This window comes from Spermophilus citellus (genome assembly GCF_964194105.1).
Source record: "Spermophilus citellus genome assembly, chromosome: X".
In the NCBI taxonomy this organism is placed as follows: domain Eukaryota; kingdom Metazoa; phylum Chordata; class Mammalia; order Rodentia; family Sciuridae; genus Spermophilus; species Spermophilus citellus.
In genome coordinates, this window is record NC_138190.1 from 10,152,870 (window position 1) to 10,166,230 (window position 13,361).

General features: G+C 37.1%; 1 pseudogene across 1 annotated transcript in view; it reads right to left on the reverse strand.

Annotated features, from left to right (window-relative positions):
* Positions 1-12,331, reverse strand: part of LOC308638974 (large ribosomal subunit protein uL23-like) — a 28,469-nt pseudogene extending 16,138 nt beyond the window's left edge. The window contains exon 1 of the transcript in view: positions 12,317-12,331. The product of the transcript in view is annotated as a large ribosomal subunit protein uL23-like (transcript). The remainder of the gene's footprint in view (positions 1-12,316) is intronic.
* Between the last annotated feature and the right edge of the window lie 1,030 nt (positions 12,332-13,361).

The following is a 13,361-nucleotide window of genomic DNA, read 5'->3' on the forward strand; positions in this document are numbered from 1 at the left end:
AATAATAGCTGAGTTAGTTGAGTTCTGACTTAAAGCCTGAATTTAATACTTATAAAAATTACATAAGTTGTATTTTTATTCTTATTTTGTAGATGAGGAAACAGGCATACAAACTCTCAGCTATAGGTTCAAGGTAAAACTAAAACAGGGTGGATCCAATTACAGACCTCTTTATTTTAGTTACTACCTATAATAGATTTCCATTTTTGTGTAACTTACCACAAACTCAGCAGCTTAAAACCACATACAAATTAATTATCTCATAATTTCCATGGGTCAGGAGACCAGGCATGCCTTTACTGGGTTCTCTGTTGGGAGTCTTAAAGGGCTACAATCAAGATGTTAGCCAGTTTACATTCCTGTCTAGAGGCTTGACTGGGGAAGAATCCACTTCCAAACTCTATCAGGTTGTTAAAATTCATTCTCTTTGGTGTGACTCTGCTCTGTATACAACCAGAGTAATGAAAAATTGTGTTCCATATGTATACTATGAATTGAAGTGCATTGGTACTGCCATGTATAACAAATAAATTTGTAAAAAAAAAAAATTCTTTTTTTTTGTGCTTGTAGAACTGGGGTCCTCATTTTCTTGCTAGTTTTCAGTTGGGTACCATTCTTAGCTCCTCAAGACTGCCCTCAAATCCTTGCTACATGGCTCCCTTCATAGGCATTCCCACGATATAGGAGCAAGCTTCTTCAAAGCTAGTAATAAAATCATGTCTGACCTGTAGACCCTAATTTAAAGGACTCATCTTGTTTACTCAGGTCCATTCAGGATAATTCACCTTTTAATTAATTCAACATTAACTTAGTAGCAATCTTATTTATATCTCTTCACCTTTGCCATATAATGTAAGCTAATTATATTCCAGGTCCTGTCCACACTCCAGACTGGGAGATTACATAGAACATGTACACCAGGATTCAGGAATCTTGGGGACATTTTAATATTCTCTGTACCACATTACTTTATTTAAGTACAGGTGAGTTGTATGTTAGGGAAGATGATGGTAGAATATTTAATTATAGTTCATTTTGTGTTCACTTCTCATAGAGTTTGGGAACACAGAAGCCATGAGGAAAGCAGTGCTTGAAATGATAATGCCATCACTACTTGTCCCTGCCATTTCCATTGTAAAGAAGGGGAGACAGTGATAGAATTGCAAAAGAAACGAAGCACAGCACCTGTTCTTAAGTTATTCCTACCTTCTTTAATATCTCCCACTTCTCGGGAATAATTCACCATTCCATTCATTTGCCCAAGTCAGAAACCTGAGGGTATTTTTAGAACCATCTGGAACAGATGCAGTTGATGCCCTGCTCTATATCCCTCGGTGTTGCAGCTGAGGGAAATGGTTCCTGGCTGGTTGACAACTTCTCTCCTGGAGCACTTTCATCTCACTTCTCCACATAAGCACTTTTTCTGACAGTAGAGGAACTCGCTGGGCCACAAATGCCTAACACAGATGCTCAGTGGAGCCAAATATCTCAAGGGAAATGTTTTAGTCAGCTTTTTTGCGGCTGTGATTAAAAGATCCAACCAGAAAAATCATAGAGAAGAAAAAGTTATATGGGGCTCACAGTTTCAGAGGTCTCAGTCCATAGACAGAAGACTCATTCCTTGAGGCTCAAGGTGAGGCTGAACATTATGGTGGAAGAGCATCATGGAGGGAATCAGCTCAAATGGTGATCAGGAAGCAGAGAGTGAGCTCTCCACTTTTCAGATAGAAATATATGCTTCAAAGTCATACCCAATTTCCACTTCCTCAGCCACATCCTACCACTTCAGTTACCACTCAGTTAATCCCTATCAGGGGATTAAATCACTGATTGTGTTAAGACTCTCACAACGTCAATCATTTATCCTCTGGACTTTCTTTCATTGTCTCATATGTGAGATTTTAGGGGACACCTCACATCCAAACTATAACAGGAGGCCTTCTATAAGAGATGTGAGCTAGTGGATAATGCCCCTGCCTTCTCATTCTCTAATGGGACAATTGTGAAGTGGTGTTCCACACAGTTCCTCAATATCACAGTCACAGTGATATTGAGTCTCAGTTGCTCTCAGCAATAATTTTTATCATTAGTTCATCCTTATTGGCTTTTTTCCTTTCCCAGTTTCATGTCTTCCCTTCCTAACTTGGATTCTCTGGGACCATCTTCCAAATAACCACGAACACCCTCGCCTTTGTCTGCTTTAGGGAGTAGGAGACAAACTAAGATACCTTTCTCTCCTGTATGTCTCAAGTTTAATTAATACCTAAACTCGTAAATATATGCAACACCCCTAAGAACATACCATGATTTAAACCTTGATACTTATTGCTTGGGATAAATGTACCAATCTTCTGAGCTCTGTATCTTTCAGTCACGTGTACACATTCTTCCCATGGGTGTCAGCATACTCTTTCTAAAATGCAAAGTTTAGTGCTGATGATTTTTTTTATTTTCAGTGCATTATATGTATACATAAAAGTGAGGTTCATTTTGACATATTCAGAAAGTCATATAACATAGTTTTCTCCATAATCTTCAATACTATCTCTTCCTCTTCTATCTCCTTCTGCTATCTTCTTCTATCTTCTATCTTCCTCTCTATCTTCTTCTGCTATGGATCTTCCTTTTATTTATTTATTTTTAAATAAATTTGTACATTATAGTTATATATAGAATTGGATGCATTCATACATTCTCATAGCATAGTTTAGTTAACTTTGTTCCCCAGTACTCCTTGGTCCCCTGCTTTCAAAGTTTATCTTGTCAGTCTTCTTGCTCACAATTCTGAAAGGGCTCTTATTTGTCTAATAGTTAGAATATGTGAGCAATATATGGAGTGATCAATGAAGAGTCATTGATTGTCTCCTAGATGCCAGGTACTCTGCTAAATGCTGATGATGAATGAGGCAGACATGATTCTCCCCTAACAAAGTTTAAAGTTTCAGTAGACAGACATTAAACAACCATTCACTGAGTTTAACACATAAGTGCCATGGTAAGAGACAATTGGAAGGAAAAGTTCTGAACTATATAATATAGTAGTCAGTGGCTATTTAAATTTAGACCAATTCAAATTGAAAAACTCAGTTCTTCAATCTCACCAGCCATATTTGAAGTGTTTATTAGTCACATATGGTATAGGTATGGTGCATATGTGGTACATTTTTATCACCACAGAATGTTCTATTGGACAATGCTGCTAAAAGCCTATCTAAAATGGAGACTTCATCAAAATTTGGAGGTGGGAGGACTTTCAAGTCAGAGAAAGCCTCTGAAAGGAAAGGACATTAGAGTTAAGTATCCAACAATCCTAGCAATTGGCCGGGTTTAGGAGAATGGGGGAGAGAGGAACAATGAGAACCATGAAGAATTCACAGAATAGATGAAGTCTCACAACAGAGGGGTAGAGTGTATACATGCACAAAGCCTGGGAAGCAAGGTGGCAACTAAATGGGGCATGCTGAGGATTTTGAATAAATAGAAGGAAGACCAGTAGAGTACAGGAAATGGAACAGGGCAGGAAGGTGAAGGAAAAGAGGAAGTACTGAGAATTTAAGTGCAGCAAATTATATTCCATTTATGTATGATTATGTCAAAATATAGCCTAATATTATGTATAATGCATTAATTAAAACATAAAAAAGAGGTCTGGAAAAATAAAAAAACAAAATATTTGTGTAAGATCTATAAAAATATATTTATCACTGTAAAAGAATGGCTTTTTGAGTAGCATAAGTCTCTATTATATTTTTCTCTATTATGTCATAATTAATATTTTTAAAAGTTAAAGATAAACATGGGGGCAAGAGTGGACTTGGGACAAGTAGTAAGAAAAGAATTACAATTGTTCCAGTAAGAGTTGAGTGGGCTGAGGTTGTAGCTCAGTGGTAGAGCACTTGCCTAGCATGTGTGAGGCGCTGGGTTCAATACTCAGCACCACATAATAAATGGGCTGGGGATTGAGCTCAGTTGGTAGAGTGCCTGCCTCACATGTGCAAGACCATGGGTTCAACCCCCAGCACCACAAAAAAATGAATAAAATAAAGGTATTGTGTCCATCTACAACTAAAAATATTTTTTTATAAAAAAGAGTAGGTGGATGCCAGTCATAATGACTCACACCTGTGATCCCAGGGGCTTGGGAGGCTGAGGCAGGAGGATCCAAGTTCTAAAGCCAGCATCAACAACTTAGAGAGACCCTGTCTCTAAATAACATACAAAAAAGGGCTGGGGATGTGGGTCAGTGGTTGAGTACCCCTGAGTTCAATCCCTGGTATCAAAAAGAGTTGATGGGTACTTTGGATGAAGATGATGAAGATACATATAATTATACACATTTAAGGGGTACAGTGTGACATTTCAGTATTTCAGATTGAATATTTGTATAGAATGTGTAATTAAAATTTCCATCTTCTTATCATTTCTTCTTTTTTGTTGTTGCTGAATTTATTCCTCCTAACTAACTGCTTTCTGGTATCCATTATCCAAATTCCCTCTATCATCCGTGCCTCTCTATTTTTTCTAACCTCCAATAATCACTGTTATACTCCTCTTTGAGATCAACTCTTAAAGCTTGTACACATAATTAATATTTTATTAATTAAGAGAGAACATGTAGTATTTGTATATGTCTGACTTGTTTCATTTAACATAATGTCCTCCAGTTCTATCCATTTTGCCATAAATGACAGAATTTCATTCTTCTTTATGGCTGAATAATGTCTGAAATAGCAGCATTGAAATGACAGGGGTAGCAGATGGTAGCATGAATTAGGATCTTAGAAGAAAGGTGTGAGCTGGAGATATAACTCTGTGTGTGTGTGTGTGTGTGTGTGTGTGTGTGTGTGTGTGTGTAAAGAGAGAGAGAAAGAGAGAGAGAGAGAGAGAGAGAGAGAGAGAGAGAGAGAGAGAGAGAGAATATGTGTGTGTTAGCTTTGGGTGAAATAACCTATGGAAAAAATATGGGGTACAAATATTAGGGTCAGTTGAACTGTTATAGAATTATATTTTCCTCATTATGACTCCAGTCCAGCCATACTACTTTATTGTGTAGTGAGTAAAATTAAAATAACTATAATATCAAGAGTTCTGATTACTAAGTCTTAGAGTCAACTTATATATGAAGGTTCTAAAGTATTTAAGTTACGGGCTAGGGATGTGGCTCAAGCGGTAGTGCGCTCGCCTGGCATGCGCGCGGCCCAGGTTTGATCCTCAGCACCACATACAAACAAAGATGTTGTGTCTGCCGAGAACTAAAAAATAATAAATATTTTTTTTAAAAAAAAGTATTTAAGTTAGCCTTTTAAAACAGATGAAGGATTCTGTTTTGGGATATTAATATTGGCTCTACCACTTGCAAGGTGTGTGATTTCTGATGAATTACTTTACTATTGTGATGTTCAATGCCTTCAACTATAAAACAGGCCTGTCAAGGGTACCCTTTTCACATAATTTTGATTGTGTGAGCTAATGCCATACAAATTGGTACACTAAGAAACTCTTATAAAGTGACATGATAATAATAACATTAATGGTTTTTATTGCATTATAGAATTACATAAGTAAAAACTATCTGCTAACATAATCCAGGTCATTCATACCTAAAAGAGCTAGCTCTAAATAAGATGTCAAGTGTGATAATAAAAGTAATAGAAGCTTATTTTCTTAAGCTTCAAAAATATCGGGTTTTGGTCACTTAATATGTAAATGTAAAACTACTGACATTTTTCAGCTAAGTATTCTAACATTGAAATAAGCAATGGCCTCATTTTGTAATAAGAAAAAATATATGAAAATATCCTCATAAAAACATCAACTCCACTGTTAAGGGGTCTTGTTTCCAAATGCTTTTGCAAATAAGATGATGTAGTTAAAAGAATAGTGGTTAAAGTTGCTTCTTATAATGTTAGAACACTCTGCACCCCTTGTTCTATAGAATTAGCACTTCCTTGTCACAGATATTAAAGAACCCACACAACAGGAACTGTACTTTTCAAAGTTGCATTTGGATTGCCTGAGATAAAAGATGAGATGCAATGTGAATGCCTGAAAACCCTAAGTTATTAACATTAGCTGGCCAGCTTCAGGACGCACACATCCACCTTTCCATTTTCCTTGCTTGCAAAATGATTTTTAGGAAATCAGATTACATTTATTTTGCATTTTTACGTTATTTAGATTGAAATTACCTTTTGTTCCCCTGTTGATCTATGAAAAAAAAGTACCCACCCATCATGTTTCTGATTTTAAATATCCATAGACAATCTTACGGGGTAACTATCATAAAATCAATGAACCATTTTTTTCCTAAGCATGAAAAAAGACACAATTTAATTCCTAATCATGCATCCTAGCAGAAAGACAAATAATACATGCATTTGAAACCAGGAGACATTTATTCCTAAACAGGCACCTATAAATCCCACCACTCTCATCATGCCAAATGCAGACTTTCTGTGTACACTCAATGAGCAATTTTTAAAAGTTAATTTTTTCCTTTTCTAAATCTCCAGTTAATCTTCTATTATCATTTTACAGCTTATTTATCAGAACTTTTTAAAAAATATTTATTTTTTAGTTGTATTTGGACACATACCTTTATTTTATTTATTTATTATTTACCCATATCTTTATTTTATTTATTTATTTATACATGGTGCTGAGGATTGAACCCAGGGCCTCATACATGCCAGGCAAGTGCTCTACTGCTGAGCCACAACCCCATCCCTATTTATCAGAATTTTTTCAGATAAAAACTTGCTGTGTCTTCTCCAAAAAAATACTATAAAGATTTTTATAATCTCCCCCATATCTACTGGAGAGGGCCTCTCTGAGCTGTCATGTCAAGCTATTTTCCAGCCATTGTTTTGTCCCCACCTCAATGATTCTCCAGGGATATGTATAAACAAAGAGAGGGAAGGTGGGTGTCTTAAGATTGTGCTTCTCAACAAACCGGCCCTTACATAAGTAGTAGGTTAGCGAAACAATCCCTGGAATCACCAATAGGGGGATGGAGAAGTGGGACAGGAAAGGGAGGAAGCCACTGTAGGGTAGGTTATTGGGTGGATCACTAATATGGGTCACCAAGTTTTATGCAACTTGAGACCTCTGGAGGTGCTGTAGAACATGCCTCAGAGTTGTTGCACCTGAGTGGCAAAGAAATTGGCATATTCAACATGCCACTCATTAATTGAGGGTGTTTTTTGAGGCTCAAATACATGGCACACATGGCCCTTCCAGTGCTTAAGCAGGTAAGTTGCTTCCATAGCCAGAGAAAGCCTTCAGGCCTCGAGAGATCCCAGTATTTGCAGTAGAAAGCCTTTGGCAAGTGTATAAGTTACCCATTGCTACAAATTTAGTAGCTTAAAATAATAAAAATTTATTGTCTTATAATTTTGTAGGTCAGACATTTATATTTTTTCTGGAAACCCATTTTCTTGCCTTTCATAGCTTCTAGAATCTGCCTAGAAGCTTTGGTTTGTAGCCATCTTTCATTTTTAAAGCCAACGGTATACCTCCAACCTTTGCTTCTGTAACCACATCTTCTTCTCTGATTCTGACCCCAATGCCTTCCTCTTACAGGAACTCTTGTGGTTACATGGGCTTACCGAGATAATCCAGTATAATCTCCCCATCTCAAAATCATAACTGAATCACACCTGCAAATTCCCTTTTTACTTGTAAGTTCACATATTCATACATTGCAGGGATTAGAATGTAAACATTTCTTTTTCTTTACTTTTTTTTTAAAGATAGGGTCATTCTATATTGCTCAGGCTAGTCTGAAACTCATGGTCTCAAGAAATTCCCCATCTCAGCCTCCCAAATTGGGGCTAAAGGTATGTGCCACCATGCCCACCTCAGAACACAAACATCTTTGAGGACCAATTAATTGTTCCATACCTATCACAGAGCATACAAGGATCTTGAATGCCCAGGGATATATGGGGCACTGATGGTGTTTCCTTCTAGACAAAGATAGGCTGCTGCAGGGTAATATGAATAATTAGTCTTTGAACACTTTATGGAAAGAAAAAGTAGGTGTTGTATAAATAAAGGTTACTTTTATTCAACTAATACAAATTGAAGTCTTCCCAGTCCCCTGTAATGTTGCAAAACCCTAATACACATAATATCAAGGGAGCTATCTAGTTGTTATTTCAGCCTTAGAGTTAACATGTTTGGAGGCCCAGGATCACAGAGGAAAATAGAATGCCAGAATTTCAATTTCTTGTCAGTTACACGGGGGGAAAGAAGCCTCAAGACAATCGTATGTTATTTTAGGTGCCCATCTAATTTCAAGATGTTTCATCAGAAGCATAAAAATGTGTTTTTCTGAGGAACATTGCCACTCTGTTTATGAAAACAAAAACAGCAAGTGTCCACACAGGTGTTAGGAAGTACAGGGAGATGAAAGTAAGAGTAAAGACTTTTCCTGCCATCATGGGCTTCTACAAGATGAACCAAAGAGTTTCAAACCCTAAAAAACTTAACACTTGCCAAAAAGAATGAAGATAAATAGAGAAGGTTAGGAAGAAACTCTGTAACAGTCATCAACAAAAAGAATGTCTAGCCCTTGCTATTTACTTCTCTCTCTTTCTCTTTGTCTTAATAAGGCTTTGAGAGAAATAGATCCATACTCTGTTTTTCCAGAATAATTTACTAAGGAATTTATTTCTAGAATAATTTAGCTAGTACCTCACACAATTGCAAGTCTTATGCTGGGAATGGAAATTCAGAGGTGAACAAGAATTGGGCTCTATCCTCAAGCTGATCAGTCTAGTTTGAGTAGAAACAGCTAACAATTTCAGTACACTATAATACTTTCTATTTATGGAATATTGAATTTTTCCTCCCTGGTTCTTCACTCAACTGAAGTAGCATTATATAACCTCACCCTTACCAAATCTACTTGAGAGGCAGGATTACTTTTCTGATCTTTTGATTTTGGGTTAGTATAAGTGATATGCTTTAGACAATAGGATGCTAGTGGGCACAATACAACCAAAGACTTGAAACATGTTTGTGCTATTGAGTTTGTCCTTTTGTACTATATGCACTGTCATGAAATGAACATGCCCTATATAGACACTGCCTTGTGATGTTGGGTCCTTGATTGAGACATCTGGAGTTCACCACATACCCTGGATAGCCACTGGTCCATGAAAAATAAGACACATGTCAAACAGAACTGGAATCAGCATGCAGCCTAGAGCCTGAGGTCTGGATCCTAAAGCTTGGACCCCAAAGTCTGGATACCAGCCTATCCCAGTCTAGTTGTTTCCAAACTACACACCTATGAGTACCAGGATAAATGATTGTTACTTAAAGCCACTGTGTTTTGCGATGGTTTGTTATGAAGAATTTTTGTGGCAGTAGCTGATGGATACATCCTTGCAGAAGCTGGAAATGAGGACCTCAGAAGAAGGGAAAACTAATGCTCAAAGAGGTAGTTGAAGGGGCTGAGGTTATGGCTCAGTGGTAGAGCACTTGCTTCACATGGACAAGGCATTGGATTCGATCCTCAGCAACACATTAAAAAAATAAAATAAAAATATTGTGTCCATCTACAACTAAAAAATTTTTTTAAAAAAGAGGTAGTTCGGAAACACAAAAAAGAATAGAAAATAAAGAATCTTCCCCTTCCCATGGTACTGCTTTCCCTTATTTAATTAACAGAGGGTCAAGTGAGGAAGTCTTCCAACAGCCAGGTCATCCTGGGGACTGAAGACATGAAAGATGAGATGTGCTCATGACCTCTGCTTCACAGCACCTCTCATGTCCTCTTTTTCACCTCTACTTTGGGTCTCAAAGGCCTTTTATGAAAATGAATTGGAAAGGAATTACAACCTAAAAAGCTACACTTAAAGAAAGGCAAAGGTCAGAGCTTTTTTATCCATTAGCATCTGTATGTGGTAATCTCCTTATGAAATCTGGAAAAAAATGGCTCTAAAGGAAAAAAAAGCTATAGCCATATACTGTTAGTCACAGATAAGAGATCATAGAAAGTATTTTTACTGCAATGAAAGCTTCTCCATCTCTCTGGGATTTAAGCTGGCACTCACTAACAGAGAAACTGTGGTAGCCTATAACTATATATAATTTCAAAAAAATTGGAAATCTCTTACCAAGACCCCTTAAAATAGAGTATATAAGGGTATGTAGTTATTATATTGGCTCACTACTGATGAGATTTCTAAGTATCAGCATAATAGTGCTGGAATGCTACCTTTGTTAAACCCGCATTTCAAATACATTTAAAAATTAGGTAAAGGGCTGGAGTTTAGGTCATCCCTTTCTCACATTCTCACTCGATTTCTTTGCTTCTATGTAAAAGTGCCTCTATTATGACAAGTGAGACCAGAGACATTGGGTTGAAATATCTAAGAGCACTTGCCTAGCATGTGCAAGGAACTGGGTTCAATTCTCAGCACCACATATAAATAAATAAAATTAAAATCCATTGACAACTAAAAAATATTTTTTTAAAAATTAAGATGACCATTCTAAGGTCCGCAAGCAAGTATGAATATGGGAGGGTACATGTATGTTAGAATAAATCTATGTGCAAAGATCCCCAAAATAATTTTTTTTCCTAAGAGTTGAGTCTTTTTTCAGCTCAAATTATAGTTTCTGTATATATGTGATGCCACTGGATTCAGGTTGAGCATACTTTACCTCAAATACTTGGGACCAGAAGTGTTTGGGATTTCCTTTTTTATTTTCAAATATTTACATATATAAAATGAAACACCTTGGGGATGGAACCCAAGTTTAAATACTAAATTCACTTATGTTCCACATAAATCTTATGTTACAGAGCCTGAAGGTAATGATACACAAAATTGTTAGTGCCTTTGTATTTTGACTGCAACATATCACATGAGGTCAGAAATGGAATTTTCCACTGTGGTCTCATATTGGCACTCAAAAAGTTTCAGGTTCTGAAGCATTTCAGATTTCAGATTTTCAAATTAGGGATGTTCAACCTGTACTAGCTTTTTGTCACCAAGGGCAAGGTAGAGATTACAAAAGTGTCCTCTATGCTTCCCCAGGCATGCATACACACCCAAAGCTAGGCAAGAAATCAAAAGAGAGTGCTGGTAAAACTCAGTAAGTCAGCCCTGAGCCTTCTTTTGTTGTGATTTCTGCTCTTGGTGCCTTCCCAGTCTTGCATCAAGGTCTGCATGTTTATCAAGTGAATCATGCTCCAAAAGTGGTGTCAAGGCTTGCCCTTTCTTATCAAGCCTCCAAGCTCAGGTTCCAAAAGATGCATAGTACACACAGGTGGAGAAAAGGTCATTTTGGAAAGGGCTTTAATCAAATACGCCACACCATTCACCTGGAGCCAAATTGTTTTACGTGGGTGGATTACAAACCCCTTCTTCAGTTTGCTTTCTTCCTCCTTCTTCCAATAACCACTCTGTAGCTCCAGTTGAGATATTCAGAATGAGCCTTTGCCATTTAATCTAGCAACTAACCACATACCATGCCACAGGCACAAAAACAAAAGCAGAATTGACTTGTTGTGAAATGACTAAAACTCTTGAAGGAAGGGATTTTTGATACTTTTTTCTTTTGTTTTGTTCTTAAAAGGAAAACAAAATGTATAAATGAAAATTGGGGTATTCTTACTTGTGAAAGCAGTACCAGGAAAGTTCAGTAGACTGAACAAACACAGTGCATGCAATGATACATAAAGAATGCCTCCTTTCTGGCCTTTCTCACTTGAGTTCTTTGCTTCTCGGTGAAAGTGCCTCTATTATGACAAATGAGACCAGAGACATTGAGTTGAAATATCTAAGAGTGATCTGTGTGATTTTGGACACACATTGTCTTTGCAAATATGATAACATGCCTTTGCACTATAGTCCATGGAGACCAGTTTCAACTTAAGCAAATAGAACCTCAAATGTAAGGACCATATTTGCATGGGAAGGGTCTTGTATCATTGGAGAATCAGACCAGACCATGAAGTGGCATATTTGACCATTGATAACATTCCCTCCAGCTTCAGCTCCACCCAGGGCCCATTGACCATTCTTTAAGAGGCCAGCTCCCAGACTCTCCCCATTCTTGCTCTCAAGAATTTATCTCCATTTTTTACTCAAATCCATAAAATTTGTCCTTAATTGAAGTGTGCCAGCATCTTTCCCCCACTACTTTCCTATTCTGCATTTTCTGCTTATTCTTTCCCACTTCCTGTCCTCACTTGAAACAACTCCAGGAGTGGGGAGGTATAGTAGAACATAAGATCTAAGCCTCAATCCGAATCTCACCTCGCCATCTAGTGGCCATGTGACCCTTGGAAACTCACCTTCAGAATCGGCATTTTTTAAAGAGTGTATTATAATTATATATAGTAATTGGGTTCATTTTGACAAAATCATAAACGCATGAAATTTGATTTCAGTGCCCGTTATTCCCTCTTTTCCTTCTCCTCCTCCCTGCTCCATTCTCCTTACTCTACTGATGTTCCTTTTATTTCAAAACTAGTCAATTCTGCTTTTATTTATTTTTGATGGTTCTTTCTATTTATAGATAAAGGTGAGATTCCGTGGCATATATTTGTATATGCACATAACTTGACTTGTTAAATTCATTCTGCATTTACTCCCTTTTCTTGTCTTTACTCCCTCCCTTTTAATCTCCTTTTACTCCACTGATCTTTCCTGAATCTTTATCATATCCTATCCCCCCTCCTTCTTTTCCTTATTTTGCTCTAGCTTCGACATATTAAAGAAAACATTCAACACTTGATTTTCTGAAACTGGCCTATTTCACTTAGCATGACGGTCTCCATTTCCATCCATTTACCTGCAAATGCCATAATACAAATTCAATGTAATCACATTGGCACTTCTTTAGTGGAGATATTGGGATAACCAATTTAGCCAAAGAAGATTCTTTGAGGATAGTGAAATAAATAATACATGTGGACTTGTTTTGAAAATTTTTGATTACTAATTTGAAATTTTGGTAACTAGTAAGTTTCTTTTTATTGTCAGTTTTGTTTAGGGCTTTTTTTAAAATTTGAAAATGTCAGCACTTCAAATGTTCCTTCTAATTGATATTCTCTACAGCAATTTCTACCCACCCTTTCTACCTTCTGTCATTCAGACCAAGATTAAGGAACAGAAATAAGTCCCTAAGTGGCACAGACAAACCAGTAAACTGACTCTTAGGACCTGAGAAGAACCAGCTGGTGGCACTGAACTCAGAAGTAATTCCAAAGAAAAGGTAACTTTAAAAGATTAAAGGCTTAAGGATCCAGGAAGAGAAAAACACAGCTGAGACAATAGGCAGGGGAAAACCAGTCTTAGAGACTCGCAATGTGTACCACACCAACCCCAGTGGCCTTG